At 38.1% G+C, this 22,445-nt stretch overlaps 1 pseudogene; it reads right to left on the bottom strand.

The window, feature by feature from the left end:
- Window positions 1-216: 216 nt before the first annotated feature.
- The window catches only part of LOC101084280, a 35,440-nt pseudogene continuing 13,211 nt past the window's right edge, over window positions 217-22,445 (bottom strand).

Here is a 22,445-nt window from a genome sequence, read left to right as displayed (position 1 = left end):
TCATTATTATTATTATTTTTTTTTTTACAGAAAACCTTTGAAACTGGGTGGCTCAGTCCGTTAAACATCTGACTCTTGATTTCAGCTCGGGTCATGATCTCACTGCTCATGAGGTTGGGCTTCACATCAGCCTCCATGCTGACAGTGCAGAGTCTGCTTGGGATTCTCTCTCTGCCTCTCTCTCTGTCCCTCCCCCACTCATGCTCTCTCTCGGTCTCCAAGGAAATAAAATATTTTAAAAATCTTTTAACTTTTTAAACATTTAACGGACCTTGCGTATTTTCCTGTGATTTTTCACAACGTAAAAATAAGGCTGTGTTCTCAAAAAGGCTTTTAAAACTATAGCACGTGCGAATTACAAATGACTAACAAAATCCCGCATTTTGGTACTGCAGAGCTGGAAAGCAGGCCGGTGGTCAAGGGGGAGGTGAACCCAAATCGAAGGCAGTTTTAACACTGAAGGCAGAAATCTTCATAGGAATCTATTTGTAATGTTCTGAAATTGCTGCTGTGAGAGTCTCCAGTCTGCCCTTTCGTGATTGATGGCGGTCGGGATGAGATGCCGGGATGTGCACCCTCCAATTTGGGAACCGGGGTGGCTGCCACCGCTGTGCTTTCAATTGCACCCTCATCGGTTCCTCTGAGGATCCCGAAGTAACCATCTTCGCTCCCGCTAGGGCCCCAGCTATTTTTAACAATCCAGCAAACCACCCCCGAGGCTGTCGGTGCCGTGGCCCACGGGCAAAACAGCATGATTAGTCAGCTCAAAGGGGTTGAAAGGGTCTGTCAAAAAACAAAACAAAAAAAGGGTCTCTCAGACCAGTGTAGTAGTAGATAGATCCCCCTGTGCCAGTGGAGGAAGAGATCATAGATTTCAAAAGCAACTGCCACGGGGCCACGACAGGCCAGCTCATTGCAGACCCCCGTAGAAGCCTGCCACATAGTGGTACTCGGAGGAGGAGTAATGGAAGCAAGTCCTCCTTCGGTTTGCATGGAGAATCAGTGCCTGTGTAAGGGAAGCGTGGCTCTTCTATCAGCCCAAAATCGTGGGCGTATTTTCCTGTGATGAGGTACGGCCCACCTTCACAGCCTTGAGCGTGCTGGCTGCAAGAGACAACCTCTGGGGACTCAAGATTGGGGTCTGAGTATTGTTGGTTAGTGTATGGATCCTTGCTTCCAGCATACCCACGGAAGCAAATGAGTAGCAGCTTCCACAAGATGCTTGGCTTCGAACAGGAGGAACAAAATTGGTACCACAAACATTTCTCCAGTCCCAAGACGCTGGCAAATGTAAAACCATTTCGTGTATTTCAACAGTCAGTGGTGGGATTCTCCAGCTGTGGCTAGTGCCTCTCCTAATCCTCTCTCCTAGGGTAAGCGTCTCATGTTCCACGTATGTGGTTGCCATCCAAGACTTCTGGGGGCACCTGGGTGGCTCAGTCGGTTAAGCGCCCAACTTCGACGCAGGTCATGATCTCATGGTTTGTGGGTTCGAGCCCATGAGTCAGGCTCTGTGCTGACAGCTAAGAGCCTGAAGCCCAGATCCTATGTCTCCCTCTCTCTCTGCCCCTCCCCGCTCAGGATCTGTCTCTCTCTGTCTCAAAAAAATAAATAAACATTAAAAAAAAAATTTTTAAGACTTCTGAACGGCATGGATCACTTTCACAAAACCATGGTTATATTTGTAGAGGGTATTAGAATTAGAGTAGTTTCCCTGGAGACTCTCAGGGTGTGCTGTGTTCATGTTCACCTTCTCAGAGGTAGTTCCCACTTTAGTTCCGAGGAAATGAGCCTACTTCCAGCTTGGCACATCATGCACCCATCCAGGCATGGTCTCTGCGGTGGCAACTCATTGTGGAGCATAAGCTAAGGAATTCCCTGAGCTCGCACCCATGGGTTAACAAGGCATATAGGAACAGGAAGCCTCAGGATGAAAGCATCCAAAATTAGGTAGACAAGATTAAGTATTCAGGGCGGAAACACCCCCCAATTTAGTACAATAGCAGAAAGCTGCTTTCAAAGGAAGGAAGGACCAAAATAGGTAAACAGGGCTATAGACCACAGCAGGGCCAAGTTGCCCAGGACAGAGCTAATTAGCAAAAGAAAGGTGCCTTGTTGACCCTGAGGTAGCATGCTCTGTCTTTCTTGTCCCCTAGGCAAGATAAGGTAAACAGACCTGGCGCCTCATGCCTGCCTTAAACAACCATCTGCCAGGCACCAGGACTTTGTTTGGTATTGACCCAAACCCCTAACGCTGCATATCTTCAACACCCCCTTTTCCTCACATCCATCACTCTTGTAAACCTTCTGATCCTAATAAAAATGGAGGAAGGTCCCTTACTTGGGGCTCTTGTCTCCTCCCAGACATTACGTCCTCTCACATGTCAATTCTGCATCCACTATCTTGCTGGACAAGAAAGAACTCCAGACCCAGAGTCTACGACTACTGGTTACCTTGCTGCCCTCTTCTTTGTACTTAAAAAAGGCAAACCACTTGTAGTCATTCAACACAATCTCAAAGCCTTGATTGAAAATCATGGTGAAATGGCAAGGATTGCCCAAATTAGCCCATCCTGTATTTAACTTCTCAAGGTGTGCCACTACTTTCTTTTTTTTCTGGTAGTCCCATAACCATGTAATTGACATCATGTTGGGAACTAATAGGGCCCGCCTAGAAGACCCAGGGACCCAGGAGCCCAGGGCAAGTGCAACGGGGACATGTGTCACAGTGTGGGGTGCTGACAACACACAGCAGCCACAGGAGGGCTGTGAGCAGTCAACAGGGCTAGGGACCCAGGGGAGGAGAAGGAAAGGGTAGTGGCCAAAGAACAGTGGCTGGAGAGCCTAAATGGCACTAATTATTAGACCATGTGAAGATAAAGACACTGTCTTCATAAGCTTAAGCAGTTTGCCCAAATCGCATAGTTTAGTATATGGAAGGAAGAGTCAGGCTTTTTGCTCCCAGGTTTTGATTTCAGAAGACATGCTTGAAGGTACGACACTCTATTTCCTCTCAGAATAAGTTTTCCTAAGCCTTTTTAGAGAAAGAAAATTAGAACAGGAAGCTCTTTAAATCTAAGTATTGCTAAAACAAATTATTTTCATGCAATGCATACAAACAACTGAAATACTAGTTACAGATCGTTCTCATTTCTTCATTAAAGTATAATGAGAAATTCTAGTTCAAATGACTATATACACTTAAAAGAAATAAAATGAATTTATAAATATTCTATAATTCAAATTAGTTAAAAGGATAGCTTTTAAATATTTATATTTTAGGGTTTTCATACATACTACAAAATATTAACTTGAAATAGTACAAATGTATTAAAATGTAAATGAGAATCTAATATATCTGAAATCCATCACTGGAAGAGTGTGTGTTAGTGACACATGACGTGACCTAACTCTTCATGATTCTAGGTGCCTGACAAAGCATTTATGGGCATGGCCCTTACTGGGAGGCAGGACTTTCAGTGTTAAAACTGGAAAGCCCAGGCAAACTGGGATAAGCTGGTCCCCCTAATTCCGGAATATTATTAGGTAGCAGGGAAAGTCATAATCCAGAAAAGACACACATATCTGGAAAAATATCCTTCTGATGTGACTTAGATTCAGAAAAATGCATGTCAAATTGTGTACATTCTTGTGAAATTAGGCAATTACATTTTTTTCTGTTTAATCAAGTCCCAAATTTTTCCCAGAGACGGTGAATAACTAAAAAAAAAAATCCATGTGGTTCAGAACTTTTTTCTAGGGTAATATCAAAAAAATGTTTGAATAGTCAAATATGACAAAATTTCTCTACTCAGCTTTGCTTGATCTGAGAGATTAAGCATCACCCAGAGTTATCATCTTTATATGTATCTGTAACTGGCACATCTAATATTTACTACTTTAGCACATATTTAATGCATATTCGGATTAGGGGGATGATAACTACAAATTCATGAAATGTATGATATTTTGCTAAAATTATCTCACTATGGTGCATCTGAAGCAATGTCCTACCGTGCATAGCCAAAAAAGCTATGTTTATATTTTATAACTGATATTTACTGGATGATAGCAAAGCCATTTCAATTAAGTCAAGGTTGAATTTAACAGTTTTAACTCTTGTATGGCTATGACAGATGAAACTAAGTGTGGACTCAGCCTTCTCATGAATTTGTCCTAGTGGCAACAAACTAAACTTGGCAAATGAATGAATGAAGTAAAATACCAATGGGTCATTATCAAGTTCATCACAACTAAAAGAAAAAAAATTAAAAATGCAAAAGGAAATTGCATTTCAATGTATTTCAAAGGTCTTAGTAAAATAATTAAGTGAGAGACATCAGTCCCCAAATAATACATACATAATACCTTTCTAGAAAGTTAAAAACTACTAAAAAACAAACCAGAAAAAAACAGGCTTTTTGAGACATGCACATAAATGCAGGAGAACCATGGAAAAAGGAAATAAGGAAATGGTTGCCACAGAAACCATTTGGGAAGAAGAAGTACCAGGTGGTTGGGGAGAACAGTTTGGTTTGCTGTTCATAGTGCTTATTCCGTTGTTTTACATAAAAATAAATATATGGCTGAATGAAAGCAAGCTATGCCTAGAAAATGAAGAGAGTGTTATATCATAAGGATTACAGTTTTCCCAACTAAATTTTATTTTATTTATTTTAAATTAAATTTCCTCATTAAATTTCCTTAATATATAATCTTATCACCTTATGTGAACCCTCACTCCTGGAGTCATTGAGACCAGGTAGAAGATCCAGATTCATTTTCCTGTCCCCAGTGTTTCCTTCTCCACTTCGACCTACATATCCCCGTTACATTCTCTGAGCTTCAAAAGCTGCATATGGTCCAAAGAATAAAGACCAGGTCAAGAACGCCTAGGATGTGGATGGGATCTGCCTTCTGTATGTTCGCATTGCTTCCTTCACTGATCACCATGCCTGTTCATGCTAGTCCTCAGTTCTCTCTGTTTTCTTGTCATTTAGTATCTTCCCTTCTGTACAAGTCCTACTCGCCTTGGAGGGCCCAGCTCAAGGTCACCAAATCCACCTGATCTGAGATCTGTTTCCATTCTGTGATCCAAAGCACAATATACATATCTTACAAGTGAATTTATCTATAGTAGGTGATTCCGTATTGCTAATTTAGCAAACTCTTATCAACTATTTACTTCTATCAGTGAGGCAATAAACAAATTCAGGAGAAAAACTTTGGCCAAGCCATATGCAATGCCCTCGGAGAGTTTTAGTCTAGAACTATTTACGTTCCTAAATCACGTGTTCTACTTGATAATTTTAAAAAAGGCATTATCGATCGATTTCACCTTTGTATGTATCTTAGTACTTCCCACACAGAAGTTAATCAACTAATATTACTTTCACATCTACCCAGGGATTTTTTTTTTAACTTCAGAGACCACTAATCCAAACATTTGTGAAGAAAAAACACACTAACCAAAAACTAACATCCTACTTGCAAAATCTGGAAATAATTTCTTCTAGTAGTAAGTCTTAAGATGCTGCGACAAGAATCACCATCCAGGATCATGTCCTTTGCTTTAGAGAAGAAGTTCTAAGATTGCTCGTCTTCATTGGGACTTGTTTTCTCATGTGGCCAGGGATAGTCCCTCATTTGTAGCTCTCTTTAATTTTTTTAATGTTTATTTTTGAGAAAGAGACACAGCAAGAGCAGGGTGGGGCAGAGAGAGCGGGAGACACCGAATCTGAAACGGGCTCCAGGCTCCGCACTGTCAGCACAGAGCCCGATGCCGTGCTTGAACCCAAGAACTAAGAGATCATGACCTGACCCGAAGTCGGAGGCTTAACCGACCGAGCCACCCAGGTGCCCCTGTAGCTCTCTTTTAACATGTATTACCACTAATACAAAATAGCAAAGACCTTTTACACCTGTGAATATTGGTTTTTATCCCTGTTTTTTTAAAAATGATGGTTTTCGGGTGTCTGGGTGGCCCAGTCAGTTGAGCATCCAACTTTGGCTCAGGTCATGATCTCACAGCTTGTGGGTTGGAGCCCCATGTTGGGGTTTGCTCTGACAGCATGGAACCCACTAAAGATTTTCTGTTTTCCTTTCCCTCTCAAAAATAAAAAACATTAAAAAAATTTTTTTTTAATTTTTTTAATGTTTATTTATTTTTGAGACAGAGAGAGACAGAGCATGAACAGGGGAGAGTCAGAGAGAGAGAGAGAGGGAGACACAGAATCGGAAGCAGGCTCCAGGCTCTGAGCTGTCAGCACAGAGCCCGACGCGGGGCTCGAACTCACGGACCGCGAGATCATGACCTGAGCCGAAGTCAGACGCTTAACCGACTGAGCCACTCAGGTGCCCCTTAAAAAATTTTTTAAGAATAAAATGTGATAGTTTGTACCAGCTAAACATACTTCTGTCCTCAAACTCCATTGCAACTACTGGTGACCATGTGACCAGAGACACAGTTCTTAGCAATGAAACAGAAACAGAAGTGTCCTGAGTGGAGCTTTCACAAACATACTATTTTTCTAACAACAATAAAAAAATTGGACACCCATCTTTTCCTCTTCGAGATACCCATTATAAATACATATACATATTGTATGTATATATGCATATATAAAACCATGAAATATATATTATATATCCATTGTATATTTTAATATATTGATAATGGGTGTATATGATATATATACATACATACATACCTAGATTTGGTACAGCCACTTTGCAACCATAAGAATAAATTACATTGTTCAGGAGAGGCCTTGGTTCTCAAGACACTTCCTTGACCCACTGGGTTGGCTCCGGACTTCCTAGCTCTAGACTTCTGGTCATGTGACAATAAAAGATTCCATCTGATTAAGCCACTATGGCTCTTTCTCCTACTTCAGACTAAAGCAATTCTAACTGACATAACATCCCTGCTTCCCAGGCACAACTAGGCTGGATTAACTGCCCGTTCAGGGAATGAATTTAAAATGCCGAGGAAGGGTGGAGATTAGAACATTTTTCTGTAACATAAAAGAACATGGCTCCATGAATGGATTCTTTTAAAGGACACTACAAGCCATACAATTTTAGAAACAGTGTTGTCTGTTCACAAAGAAATTCAAAGGATAAACCTTTGAGAGGAGAAGACAACATACTGGCGTGAAAGGGAATCTGGCTAGGAGGTAAGTTGAAATGAAAAGGAAATAAATTAAAAGCAAAATGGCAAAATTAATATCTTCATGAGATTAGAATCACTCAATATTATATTCACTAAAGAACAAAGCCAACACCGCTGAAAAGTGAATAGTAATGTGTAGAACAAATTTGAACAGCTGCCTCTAAAATATGAGAAATGAAGGGAGATTAAAATCACGAGAGAAGAAAAAGTAGATGCAGTTGATGGAAGAAAAATGGTGTGCAACATAATTTGTGTCCATGAGAAAGGAACCCTTTTAACTAAAACAATAAATCTGGGTTATGATAGGACTGTGTATTCCCAAATAAAACAAAGTCTTGAGTCTACAGATGAAAAGTCTCAGTGACTATAGGCAACATTAACAAGGATGAAAACCTGAACTGATTCTGTTGAAATTTATAATTTCAAGGGTGAAGAAAATAACATAAACTTAGTTCTTGACTAGACAGAAAAGTTTGCCTCCAAACGAAAAAATTCAGACTAACCTCAGACTTCTCCATATCAAATACCAGGAAATAATGGGACAACATCTATAGAGTTTTAGGTGGTAAAAATTATAAACCAATATATAAATACATAAAATATTTCTTCTCTTTGAAGATTAAATAAACATCTTATTATCAGATATTCAACAATTCAAATATATGTCAATTTTACTTGTGAATATGAACAATTTAAATATCAGATTCTCAAAGTATTCATCAAAAGTTTAAAGGATTACTCAAAAGTTCAGAAATCAATAACAAAGTGACTTTAAAAAATGCCTCCTAAGAAAATAATCAAATAAATATACAAAATATCAGTATACACATGTTTATCATGGCACTATTTATAATAGGTAAAAAATGAAAACATCCAAATGACCAGATATACAAAACTTGTTAAATGGATTATGGTAGCATAAGTGATGGGCTAAGATCTAAGTTTTTTAAACCAGACATTAAAAAAATAGTGAAAAATTAGGAAATCATTACAATATATTAATATATGAAATAACTACAAAATGGGTGTGCTGGATGATTTTGTTTTAATAATGTGTGCAAATAGAAAAATATTGAAGAAAATAAACAAATGCTTACTCTGGTTTAAGATATGTAAGTTTTTATTTTCCTCAAAATTTTCTGAATTTTCTCTAATAAATGAAAAACAAATTGCATCTTTAATAACCTCTCACTTTCTTCCTTTTGGGTGAGTTTATTTAGGTTAGCTCTAGTGTCTTCTTTCTGGTTTTGAAGCTTCTTTCTGTATGTTTTGGTAATATTTGAAATTGTGATAAGAATTATAACATCACATCACTTATTAGGTAAAATGACTATGTTCTGATCTGCTTTATTGCAACTGACAATCTTCGTAAATCAAATTTTCCGTTTTGTCTATGTCAAGAAAATACCAGGCAATTTATGTTTTAATAACTTTCTTCCAAAACTGTGAAACTCCAGAAGCTGAGTTTTCAATAAGCCGACCTATTCAGTAGTGCTTTTTGTTTTCAGTATAAAACCATAAATATGTTGGAACTGTAAGTGAGTCTCTAATCTTTCATTTTATATCACTCTGTCCAGCTAGTTTTGTAGAATTTCACTCAGCTGATTAATACCTTCTGTGTACCTAATACAGTTTCGTTTTGCAAGAATATACAGCAGAATCATAGACTTTTTTTTACTAAGCATTGCACTTTTCTATAGTAAACAGAGTTACAAGTTTAATGGGAAAGAAAATGGTCATTTTATTTTCTTTATCTATTTTCTGGTATGATGAATATTTTCACGGTAATTCTCAGCACAGTACTGGCCCTCGGCAGCGAACTTGGGAGTTCAGGCTGCCAACTCAAAGTAATATATGAACTTGAAAAACATGGATTGTTGTGTTATTACCTGAAGGTTACTTTATGGACTCCTGGGTTCTTAACTCCGCCCAAACACATGGAAATTCGCAGTGAGAGCCACAAGCAGACCAGGTAGCACTGATTCTCAGCTACAACTTTGCTTCCTCAGTTGCCCACAGGGTCTGCACTGAACCCAAGATGAAGCATCCAGAGTTTGACAATCTAATTCCCTATCTGCCCCTTGGCTTGCCAACATCTTTGATAAGGCACTTATCTGGTCTGTGCCTATAGCAACCTACAAAGTGAGAATAATATTTTGATCCCAGCTCCAAGATATGGTGATCATTAACTAATAATTTATTTTGAAGCTAAGAGACATAGATATGCCTGGAGTTATCAGTATATTTGAATAAACTCCAAAATCCTAGGTATCTTGACTTTCTCATATCTGATTAACCACTATACAAATGAGGAAATGATTAGAAGAGGAAGAGGGTTTTTCAATAAGCAGAAGCAGGTGTTAATATTCTGGATCAACAGATTTGTACTGGAGCTTAACATAAAATCTCATCCATGAGTAAGCTTTCTTTCATTCTTGGATCGGATGTAATGATTATTTCATTTTTATAAAATTTACCATACTGGCATTTGGATTATTTCGTGATTTTTCTGGGAACTGTGTTTTTGCGCTACTTATCTGAATGCGAATGAGGCCACCGATCAATTGCAGGTATCTGTAGAACTTGAGTATCCTTTTATTCCAGACTAGCCACCCTATCAGTGGTTAAATGGATACAGCTTTTCAATCGACGGCTGTCCTCACAAAGGTATCATACACTATCGAGAATATATTTTTTCCCACATAGTTTCCTTTCGTTTTTCATAAAAGTACAGTCTGACATACATTACATTATCAAAACAAAACAGCAAATACTATACATTGGAAAAAAAATAAATGAATTATACAAGCACAGAATCAAACTGTTATTTTTGTTGACAGGCTGCATAGCACTGGGGGGATTCTTCCTCTGTAACTATGGTAATAAGGATACTTATCTTGAAGATTAAAAAACTATTCCTTTAAAATTATTACACCAGCATCTGGCATATAATAAGTAATCAATAAATCTTATCAATTACTAATATTCTATGACAAGAATACACTTCATCTTAATCATACTAAAGTTCTGTGTATCTAATAAGTAAAATCAAATATTATATGTATCTTCAAACACTTCAGACAGCTAATTATATAATATTTCCAAAATTCTTGATCTAAGTTAAAGATGGGAAACTTGAAAGTATCTACAAATTCAACCAATAATCTGATCATTTTGTTCTATGTTCTTATTATGTAGACACCATTATATAATGGGGATACAGTGGCCTCAAATACATTGTTCTTGTCTACTAGGATTTTAAATGTTTATATATTTATTTTGAGAGAGAGACAGAGAGCGCAAGTTGGGCAGGGGCAGAGAGAGAGGGAAAAAGAATCCCAAGCAGGGTCCATGCTGTCTGTGCAGAGCCCAATGTGGGGCTTGAGCCCATGAACCGAGAGATCATGACCTAAGTCGAAATCGAGAGTTGGACACTCAACCAAATAATTCACCCAGGTACCCCTCTACTGGGATTTTATATCTGGATTTGCCTGCCACTGTGCCTGGCATATATGAATACTCAATACGTGAGGCCTATTATTATTCATATTACTTTTAGGTGAGACTGGGTGGCTCAGTTGGTTAAGCGTCCAAATTCAGCTCAGGTCATGATCTCACAGTTCTGAGTTTGAGCCCCATGTCAGGCTCTGTGCTGACAGCTCAGAGCCTGGAGCCTGCTTCGGATTCTGTGTCTCCCTCTATCTCTGCGCCTCTCCCACTCACACTCTGTCTCTCTTTCTCTCAAAAAAATAGACATTAAAAAAAAAAAATATATATATATATATATCTTAATATTTAAACAGATTATATTGTAAACTGCCTTGGATTGCCAGCTAAGTTATAGATAAATGAGACAACTTCTAGATAAAGAAAACTTTGTGGCAGGCTTAAAATTGAGCTCTACCTAAATTAATAGATAGGAAGGATTCTGTTCATTGTTGTGTGCTATACTGTGTTTTACATATATTTTATATGTGTATTTACCTATATTTTATATGTGTGTGTTTACATATATTATATATATATATATTTATATAGATACATATATATCAGAAATATACACCATAGTGAAATAATCTATATAACTACCTCAAGACCTGTAGCCAACCTTACCACTGCCTACTTTTAAAATTAAAAATACATACATGAAAACTTAAGACATGACACACCCAAATTCTCAGCAGGAAGAAAAAGACCAAAAACAACGAGATAACAAATAGATCTTCTATGAATCTCACTAGAGAAGAAAGACAAAATTCTAGCGCACAGCAAAGTGCCAACAAAGAGAAGGCAACCTACCTACTTTCTGCCACTCACCCTATGTTTTCTTGTCTCGGTCTTCTGTGCTCAAGGAAATGGAAAGAGCTTCTCAAAAATGCTAAAAGATTACTCCCAAACCCAAACCTTCATTTCTGCCATCTCTGACTACCACTTCCTTAAACCTTGAACTTGTCTTGTTCCACCTCAACACTGTCCAAGTGAACAGTCCTATTCTAGACACTACCGGATACAGCCTGCACCATCCCTACTATGACCTTTAATTGGATAATGTTTTTGGACACTATTTAAAAAATGTTGAGGAAGCATATAAAGAGGACCATAAATGTGATTTTTTAAGTTTATTTATTTTGAGAGAGAGAGAGAGAGAGAGAGAGAGAATTCCAAGCAGGCTCCATACTGTTAGCACAGGGCCAAACACAGGACTCAATCCCATGAACCACATGAGATCATGACCTGAGCTGAAACCAAGAGTTGGACACTTAACCGACTGAGCCATCCTGGTACCATGCCATAAATGTGGTTTTAAGAAAGAGCCATAGAAAGAACATTCTGTCTCAGGGTAAGCAGATTAAGGTGTCTGATGTCAGCAAAACACAGACCAAGAGGAACCATGGACCTTTAATATAGTACTCATGTAGTTTTTGCTGTGGGAAGGGAATGAGTTCCAAAGAAATATATAAAATAGCTTTCACCATCAATCATCTATTGGGGAGAAAAAAACATTCACTAAACAAGGTAGCTAAACAAAAGAGATGATGAGTGTTAACATTCATGAATTTCTAGAAGGCATGGCAGCCTTGTTCAGCTGTGGATTCCCAGTGTATAGCAACGCTCAAAGCTTGAAACACAGGGATTTGTCATAAATGTTTGTTGAATGAATGAATAAACAAGTATAGTTAATAGAAGTGAGTAACAGAAATGTCCCCTTTCAGCTTTCGTTTCATCAAGTCTTTCTTGAATTCCTATGCTTCAGTCTTGGAATAGAACCTTTGGGCACGCGAAGATGGATAAAAAAGGAACACTGCCTTCAGAACTTTATATTTGGTGATCATAGTCTCTAAATGAAGTGAAAATTTGCAGGATCAAAGAATATTTACTTTATACAGAAAGGAGAACAAAAATCAAGTACATCATTCAAGAGAATAAGACTCACATGTCTCAGGTAAGATGGGGAAAGAGTTTAACAGAACTGATAAATATTACATGGAAGGTCTATACTGCCCACAATAAATGCCAATACAATTAAATAAAATAGGATGACAACTAGGGCAACTGGCTGGGTCAGTTGGTTAAGTATCCAACTCCTGATCTCATCTCAGGTCTTGATCTGAGGGTCATGAGTTCAAGCCCCATGTTGGGCGATGGAGCCCAAAATGTGATGACAACTATGAAAAAAAATGACAAAAAATAAAGATGAATATAATGTGTTTTAGAAAGATGAAGAAACAACTTTGTAAAGGAGAAACATTTCTGTCTACATAAAAATTAAAGTTTGGGGTACTTGGGTGGTTCAGTCACTTAAATGTCTGACTCTTGATCTAACAGTTCATAAGTTCAAGCCCTGTGTCGGGCTCCACACTGACAGTAGGGAGCCTGCTTGGGATTCTCTTTCTCTCTCAATCTCTATTTCTCAAAAATGAATGAATGAATGAATGAATGAATGAATGAGTGTTTTAAAATAAGTAAAGTTTCCCATTTCAAGATGGCAGACTACATACCTGTGTTTCTCTCTTCCTTTTGTGATCTTGAAAATAACAACAAGAGGGCGCCTGGGTGGCTCAGTCGGTTAAGCATCTGACTTCAGCTCAGGTCATGATCTCACCACCTGTGAGTTCGAGTCCCACATCGGACTCTGCTCAGCTCAGAGCCTTGACTCTGCTTCAGATTCTATGATCCCCTCTCTCTCTGCCCTTCCCCTGCTCATGCTCTGTCTCTGTCAATAAATAAATAAATGTTCAAAAAAATTAAGAAAGAAAATTTAAAAAAATTAGAAAATAATAATACGTGGAGTGCCTGGGTGTCTCAGTCAGTTGAGCATCCAGCTCTTAGTTTCAGTTCAGGTCATGATCTCACACTCTGGGGGTTCAGGCCCCACATCAAGCTCTGTGCTGATGGTGCAGAGCCTGCTTAGGATTCTCTGTCTGTCTGTCTCCCCCACTCCCCCAGTCTCTCTTTCTCTCTCAAAGAAATAAGCTTTAAAAAAAAAAAGAAAATAACAATAAGAGCATCACAAAGCTATGATCCAGCAACAATAAAGAGAAAAGGTGGGAGGCAGTCATGAATGGGGTAAGTTCCAAAATGGTCTATGAGAATGAAAGCATACAGTGTGAGAGAGAAGGAAGAAAAGGGTCCTACAGTGGAAAGCATCAGCCTGGTCATCAAGAATCTCAGAACGATCTGGAAATCTGTATGGTCTGAAAGAGCATGGCAGTAAGAAACTGAGCACAAGGAGATGGGTTAAAAGTCTCTATATTGTGTGGGGCACCTGGGTGGCTCAGTTTGTTGGGCTTCCAACTTCGGCTCAGGTCATGATCTCGCAGTTTGTGAGTTCAAACCCTGCATCAGGCTCTGTGCTGACACCTCAGAGCCTGGAGCCTGCTTCAGATTCTCTGTCTCCCCCCTCTCTGTACCCCTCCCGTGCTCACACTTTGTGGCTCTCTGTCTCTCAATAATAAATAAACATTTAAAAAAATTTTTTAAAGTCTCTATATTGCAGTTTTAATTTTTTTTTTACAGTTTATTTTGAGAGAGAGAGAAAGAGAGCAGAGAGGGGAAGAGAAAGAGGGAGAGAGAGAATCCCAAGCAGGCTTCGTGCTGTCAGCACAAAGCCTACCATGGGTCTTGATTTCACAAACTGTGAGATCATGATATGTGCCAATATCAAGAGTCAAAGTTTAATTAACTGAGCCACCCAGCTGTCCCTCTATATGGGATTTTTAACCCGCTTCGACTTAGATCTGTTGCACATGCAGACTCTAGAGAAAAATAAAAGGTCTTTGCTAGTAACAATACAATACTCGAATGAATTACCCACAGAGAACTAGGACAGCTAATGTAAGTGCTGATACTCAAGAGTGAGGTCCTCAGCATTTGGGCTTTTGGGCTCCATAATTAAAACCAGCTCCCTTTCTACTGTCCTTACAAAAAGCCTTAGATCCGACTAGCCCCATTCACATACCCAGATCTCACTTGTCAAGTTTGCTATTAAGTTATTCTTTGATATGTATGAAAATTAATTCCATCATTTCAAGTACCTCTGGTACTTGCTGGTACCTCTGAAATCTATACCACAATACCAATTTCTTACTGTTTTTAAATCTCAAAAAGCAAAGAAATCTTAATCTACTATCCCTCAAATCTCTTTTCTGCTCTATTATTTTTAAATGACAATTCTTGACTATTTTAAAGTGTATTATTTATTTATTTTTGACAGAGAGAGAGAGAGAGAGAGAGAGAGAGAGAGAGAGAGAGAGAGAGAGCGCACATGCACATGCATGAGTGCGGGAAGGATGTGGGAGGGAGGGGAGAGAGAGAATCCCAAGCAGGCCCCACACTGTCAGCATAGAGCCCAAGAGTGGGCTCAATCTCACCAACCTTGAGAGTGTGACCCGAGCCGAAATCAAGAGTTGGGTGTTTAACCGACCGACCCACCCAGGAGCTCCTTTGCTGCTCTCTCCTTATCTTGGTAGGTGGCACACCAGGCCACTGAATTGCTCAGGCCAAAACCTAGGAGTCACGGTTGATGCTTCTTTTCCCCCTCAGTCCATACGCAAGTTCTGTCAATTTCTACTCCTAAACCTACCTCGAACTAGTCCACTTTTCCCTGCTTCACTGACACCGTGAAGTCCTAGCCAATACCATCTTTTAACTGGGAATGTCCACAAAAGCCTTTTAGCTATCCTACCTCCACCCCTGCCCTGGGTTTCCTACAAAGCATTCAGATGTATTGTGATTTCCTACAATGCATTCTCCACTGAGAACCCAGAGTGACCTTTTCAGAACGTAAATCAAAAGTTAGATCCCTCCCAGAATCCACCCAAAGGACTCCTTCGTCACTCACAATGAAATTCAAACTCTTTACCACAGTGAGGAGATGACAGGTGCCATTGCCCTTGCCGGTTTTCCTTACTTCATCTCATGTATACCTCCTTTTCTCTCACTCTGCTGTAAACACTCAGGTCTGGGCTCATTAGAGATTACTGAAGACTGCCCCAACCTCAAAACCCTGATCATTGCTCTCCCTCTCCCTGAAATGCTCTTCTCCCAGACCTTCCCATGGATAGTTACTATTTTTTTCTTTAAAGCCCCAGGTTCCTTAGACAGGTTTTCCCTGACCACCTAGTCACTCTCTACCATATGAATATCCCACAGCTGAGTGCTATGTCAACTTATTATATTTATTTTTTGTCTACTCATATATTTTTCACACTCCAGGATGAAAGCTCCGTGGGGCATGGTTGTCAGCTTTGTTTCTGACACTATCCACAGTGCCTAGAATAGTGCCTGGGGCACAAAAAGTGCTCAAAAGACTTTTTTGAATAATTGTTCAAAAATGTGTGAAAATGAAAGGGAAACAAAGCCCAATATCAACCAAAATAAAATCAATTCCAGAAAAGAAAAAAAAAAAAAAAGAAAAAAACACAGAACTTATGTAGTAGCAAAATAATAACTAAAGTTATTTAATTATTAACTCAGGGTAATTTGAGAATAAATGTAGCAATTTGAAAATAAGACTTCATACACATGAGAACGATTTTTGTTTTGTTTTGTTTTTTTGATATCTAAAATAGCCACTCACATGCAATGCTAAAGCAAGTATGAACTTTGAGGAGCATTCTGGAAAGTAATCCAATAGTATCTATCAATAACTGAATGCACATACCTTCTGCCCCAGTAATTCCCCTTTTAGAATCAATTCAACAAATATAAAAGCATTAGTATGCACAAATGTAGCACTTTAGTATCTTCTGAAGTATTGTTTACAGTAACAAAAAAGAAAACGCTCCTGATAGTGGTATAATTGAATAAGATTTAGCACATCCATATAACAGACTATCAGGCAGCTCTGTTTAAAAATGAGTTAGATCAGTGCTTGGGGAAGAGATTTACTGGGGATTATTAACCTTAAAAAAAGCAAATTTTTGGAGTGACTGGCTGGCTCAGTCGGTGGAGCATGTGACTCTTGATCTCAAGGTTTTGAGTTCAAGCCCTACCTTGGGTGTCGAGATTATTAAAAATAAAATCTTTAAAACAAAAGCAAATTTTTAAAAAGCAAATCTCAAAGAGCATATGGAGTAGGATGCGATTTTTGAAACAAATAAAAAAGCATATTCATATGTTTATATTAATAGAAGAAATAAAACTATGGATATATACATATAACTATTAGCAACAGTAACCTCAGGAGATCATGGTGGGGGAGTGCAGAGCAAAGAAAAAATTCTTCTTTATACCTTTCCAGAATGTTTTCTTATAATAAGAAACATGTAATTCTTATTTAAAATTCCAAACAAAATAAGGAGGAAAAGTTCAGTGAAATGAAAGGAGAGAGAGAGAGAAAAAGAGAGAGAGAGAGACAGAGGAGGAACAGCACAAAGAATCAGTTACTGAGTTAAACTCTACCCAAAGAACAAGAGGAAAAAAATCTCCACAATAAGTCATTTGTACTTTAGAAGAACTCACGAACAACATGAAATCAATGAAACAAGACATTCAAGATGAAAGGATAAGACAACAGAATAAAGTGAAAAATGAGATTACAAAGCTAAAAAGATAAACTGGGGATCAAAGCAATACTATTACAGAAATAATAAATAAATTTGAAATCGCACAAAACAGAACATGTGAGGCCAAATACCCAATCAGAGGCCAAAAGAACACAGAGAATAAACACATAGATGGTGAATCCCTGAGGAGAGAGTTAATAGATACCTCAGACAGATAATGATGATCTAGCAAAAGAAAATCAATTGGTCTTCATTCTGGGGAAACCTTGTATTCCGTCCTATAAATGGAAGAGGGGAAAACAGTACATTTCTATATTAAAGAAATTTTTCATGAGATGTAAGAGGGGGAAAAAAGTGGATCTGCTAATTAAAGGAGACTACCATGTCTAGAAATAAAATAAATAAATAAATATTAAACAGAATCATCAAAACTGAGATATATACTGGAGATTTTTCTGAAATTTATAAATGAAAAAACAGATCAACAGGAAAAGAGCCAGGAAAAGCAAAAGTAAAAAGGGAGGAAGAAGAGAGGGAAGGCAGGAGGAAACAAGGAAGGAAGGAGAAACCAGGCTTGAATATGACCAGTAAGTTGAGGAGGAAGTTTGATAAGAAGAACATGAGGGGCGCCTGGGGGGCTTGATCAGTTAAGCATCTGACTCTTGATTTTGGCTCAGGTCGTGGTCTCACGGTTGTGAGATCGAGCACCGCATAGGGCTCTGCGCTGACAGTGTAGAACCTGTTTGGGATTCTCTCTCTCCCTCTCTTTCTCTGCCCCTCCCCCACTCATATTCTCTCAGTCTCTCTCAAAATAAATTTGTTACCTTTTCTGTCAGCTCTCCTTCAAAACCCATGCGGAGGGCAGTGACCCGCAGAACTTGTCACACTTGCTTGAGATGATTACTTACATGAAATACAGACATTTGTATTTTTAACCATGAATAAAGCTTTAAATCAATGAAGAAGAAAGTTAATGGAAACGTATCAGACAACAAGGAGTTAGTGGAGAAAGTATTTCAGAGATCTGAGAATTCTGAAATCACACCAAGTAGATAGCAAACACTAATCCTTCTCAAAAGAAAAAATAATAAATTAAAAAAATATATATATATATTATTTCATATACATATTCTATATATATGTATATAATACACATGTATATAATATGTATTATATGTATATAATATACATATGTTATATATAATATATATTATATATTATAAATATATAATATATATAAATAATTATATGTATATAATATATAAATAATTATATGTATATAATATATATATGATGTTATATAATATATATATAATATTCTGCCCTGTCATTTCCATCTACTTTTTGAGACCAGAACCAGAAATTTGGTCAAAAGTGGCAAAGGCATTACAACCATGATCAAGGAGAAGCATTCAAAGTTTCCAAGTATAATGAAAGACTTTCTATCCTCTGGTCCTTAGGATTGGAGAAGACCCTGAAAATTAAATACCTGCTCAAAATAAGTAAAAGCAAAGAAACATCCCAGCCAGATCTTAATTTTATACTGAATTCCTGCATCACTTTGACTTACCTGGATTTCTCACTCCAGTACATAATTATATTCAGTCTCACAGATCATCTGAAGGCATAAATGAATATAAATGCTATGTCACCTTTACCTGAGGAGCATTGTTGCCAAGCTTAACCTGGCTGGTACTGAATCTGGACCAGAAAGAGAGTTGAAGCCATGGACCCAGAACCTCCCGTGAAAGCCTCAGGAAGCAAGGTATTATATCTAGAAGTACAGTTATGTCGCAGAGAAGGCTGTCGGAACCTAAGTGGAAAAGAACCACTGTTAGTGGATTTTGCGTCCAAAAAAGGGCAAATAAGTTTGTATAACAAGTACAGACTGCCATAGGCTGCCTTAATTCTTTTCTGTAGTGTGGTTAGTTGAGATAAGACAGTTTTCAAAGTTCTGCATTATTATAGATTCAGAGGAATATAAATAAATAAGTAGATAGGTGGGTAAGTAAGTAGGTAGATAATGTTTTTAAAAAATGAAATGCCATGAACGCGAGATAGGAAGTAATTCAATCAAATTTTATCTTAGGCTTCGTTCTCTAGTCTGAATATGATCACTATAAACATATTTTAGGGACACCAAAAAATTATTAAAATGTACATTAAAAATCCACATCTTTCTAACGAATGAGTTGTAGTTAAATTTGAACTTCAACCAGTTAAACCAAGCAAGAAATAATGGAAACCCATTGATCTGAACAAACAATGACTTTCTAGATCAGAGTGCAGCTACTTAAGTGCAATGAAAATAATTCCAGGTCATGTCTTGATCCTATAAAAATCTGTGGTCTGTGATATTGGATTTTGCATTTGACTCGCAAAGGTCAGAAGAATAGCAGGAAAGCCACGGTTCCAGTTTATTCATAAACATTTCGTATTCATGGAGGTACTGCTTCATTTCTAGGAGAACTGCCTAGAAACCAGATTGAAAATGTCTATGAATTGAGTAGGTTCCAGATGGTCAGTGATCTGCACAGTGACCACACATTACAGAACTTAGAAAAAAAAAAATTGTGTGTGTGTGTGTGTGTGTGTGTCAAAGTTTGTTGAAATTAAGACAATTTTCAAAACTCTACCTTTTTATAGATTTAGAACTGCTTTCATCAGCCATGGATCTCTTTATGACATTAAACTCTTAAAAATCATCACTAGTCATCAAAACCAGGCTTTAATAGAGATGAGATAAAATCATGTACTATTTTTTTCTTTTTCTACTTACCTTCTGAAAATTCTAGGAGTTCTACATAGTTCAAATATTCCCTAACATGGTAATACAGAACTATTCTTTCTTTCCACAGAGTATATTAAAACACACATATGGACACAAAACTGATGAATTTGCAATCACTGCTTATGGTCATCACTAGACTTTGTCACCAGTAATAACAACACTTTCTTCATAATCTCCATTTCAAGATTCCCATTCTTTGACCACCACCTTTGATCTTGTTTGCTCACTTCCTGTAGCACCCATTTCAAACAATCTTTTGTCCTCACAGAAATGACAATCCATTATCACCTCCAACTTTTACTTTCAAACACCCCCTGCATCCTACTTCTTTCTTGACCCCATTGAGATTCCATGATCAATGATTATAATCACATCTCTGCATATGACTTCAATGATCTCTTTCTTCTTGTTTTCTTATGACAAAACCACATACAGGGTAAATCCAACTCTCTCCCTACTCTCCCCCCTGAACTTAGGTGGGTAAATTTAGATAAAGAAAAACCCACAATCAGATTGGCATGTCTTCCTTGTTTTATATTCATGAGCATGAAACAATCAATCTCATAATGCTTTCTGGGAATCATGTTATACTTTATTCAGTCCATTTATACTCCACTTACTTAGATGACTATCTCCCACCTTCTCCGCTCCACCTCAAACCTCCAGCCCTTGCTCCCTTTCTTCATTCTCAGCAGATGATCTTGTTTCCTACACAAAAAAAACCCTCTCAGACTCTCACAATCATATCGACCCTCCAACCAGCATTTTCGTTCACTCTTCCATCCCAACTTTTCCCTGAGATAAATGATTCTTTCTCTTTTCTAACAGTACTTATTTGACCTGTAGACTATAACCCGTTCCCTTTAACCTATCCAAGGATATCTGTCCAGTGATTCCTTCCTCCCTTTGCTATATTACCAATTTCCTCTTGCTACTGGATTATTTCTATCAGCTTATATTCTACTGATGCTCCATCTTTAAAGTAAAAAAATTGATGCCATTCTTTCTTCTGGATAGTGCCACATGCCTTTGTTTTCTTCCACACCGAAGTTCTTCAAAGGATCTGCCTTTTTACTTGATCTCAGATTTCTCTCTCGATTTCATTCTCAAAACTCAAGACTCAGTCTTTGGTCCTCCATCTTCTCTATCTGCATTCCCTGCTTTGATGGTCTCATCAGTCTGATAGTCAAAACTCTCATCTACATGCAGATACCTCCCAAAAGTATCATTGAGATCTTCAGTTCAAGCATCTCTTCCAAATCCAAAACTTATTTTTCCACTGCCTACTCAAAATTCCTGTAATGGACTGAATGTCTGTGTCCACCCCAGAGCTGATGCATTGAAGCCCTAACCCTCAGCTTGACTGTAGTTGGAGATGAGGCCACTAAAGAAGTAATTAAGGTTAAATGAAGTCACAAGGGTGGGGCCTTGATCCAACAGGATTACTGTCCTTATAAGAAGAGACACCAGAGAGATTGCTCTCTCTTCATCAAAATCACAGAAGGAAAGGCCAATTGGATACAGGTCAAGACAACCATCTGCAGGCCATTTTCCTCAGCAGAAACCATAATTGCCAACATCTCGATCATGGATGTTTAGCCTCTAGAACTATGAGAAATACATTTTATCGCTTAAGTCAGCTAGTCTGTGGCACTTTGTTACAGCAACCTGAACAGACCAATACAATCCCCATTTCGATGTTTTCAGTACATCTCAAACACAGCATACCCAAAACTAAACTCCTAAGACTTTCCCCAAAACCCGCTCTACCGACTTCCTTTGTCATTGCCAAATTGTAACCATCTCCGATCCCTCTCTTTTTATCATACCCCATATCCTTTCCAGCAATAAATCTTTTGGTTACATCATCCAAATATATATAGAATCCAACCCCTTGTCTTTACTTTTTTTGTTACTTCCATGGACCAAGCCACCTCATCTCACTTAAATTACTGAAATATCTTCATACCTGATATCCCTATATCCGTATATTCTATCTTACAGTGCCAGTACATTAAGAAAATGGTTGAAAAATAATGGGGCATGTCAAAGGACGCCAAAACTAACTTGAAGTAGCTGGGACAAATCTGGGCCAAATGAGAAATATTGGTGCAGCCGCTCTGGCAAACAGTGTGGAGGTTCCTCAAAAAATGAAAAGTAGAGCTACCCTATGACCCAGCAACAGCACTACTAGGAATTTATCCAAAGGATACAGGAGTGCTGATTCATAGGGGCACATGTACCCCAATGTTTATAGCAGTGCTTTCAACAATAGCCAATCATAGAAAGAGCCCAAATGTCCAACAACTGATGAATGGATAAAGAAGTGGTTTATACATACAATGGAATACTACTTGGCAATGAGAAAGAATGAAATCCTGCCATTTGCAACAACATAGATGGAACTGGAGGGTATCATGCTGAGTGAAATAAGTCAGTCAGAGAAAGATAATCATGTTTTCATTCATATGAG

This window comes from Felis catus, chromosome B1, assembly GCF_018350175.1.
Source record: "Felis catus isolate Fca126 chromosome B1, F.catus_Fca126_mat1.0, whole genome shotgun sequence".
In the NCBI taxonomy this organism is placed as follows: domain Eukaryota; kingdom Metazoa; phylum Chordata; class Mammalia; order Carnivora; family Felidae; genus Felis; species Felis catus.
This window is presented reverse-complemented; position numbering and strand designations above follow the sequence as displayed.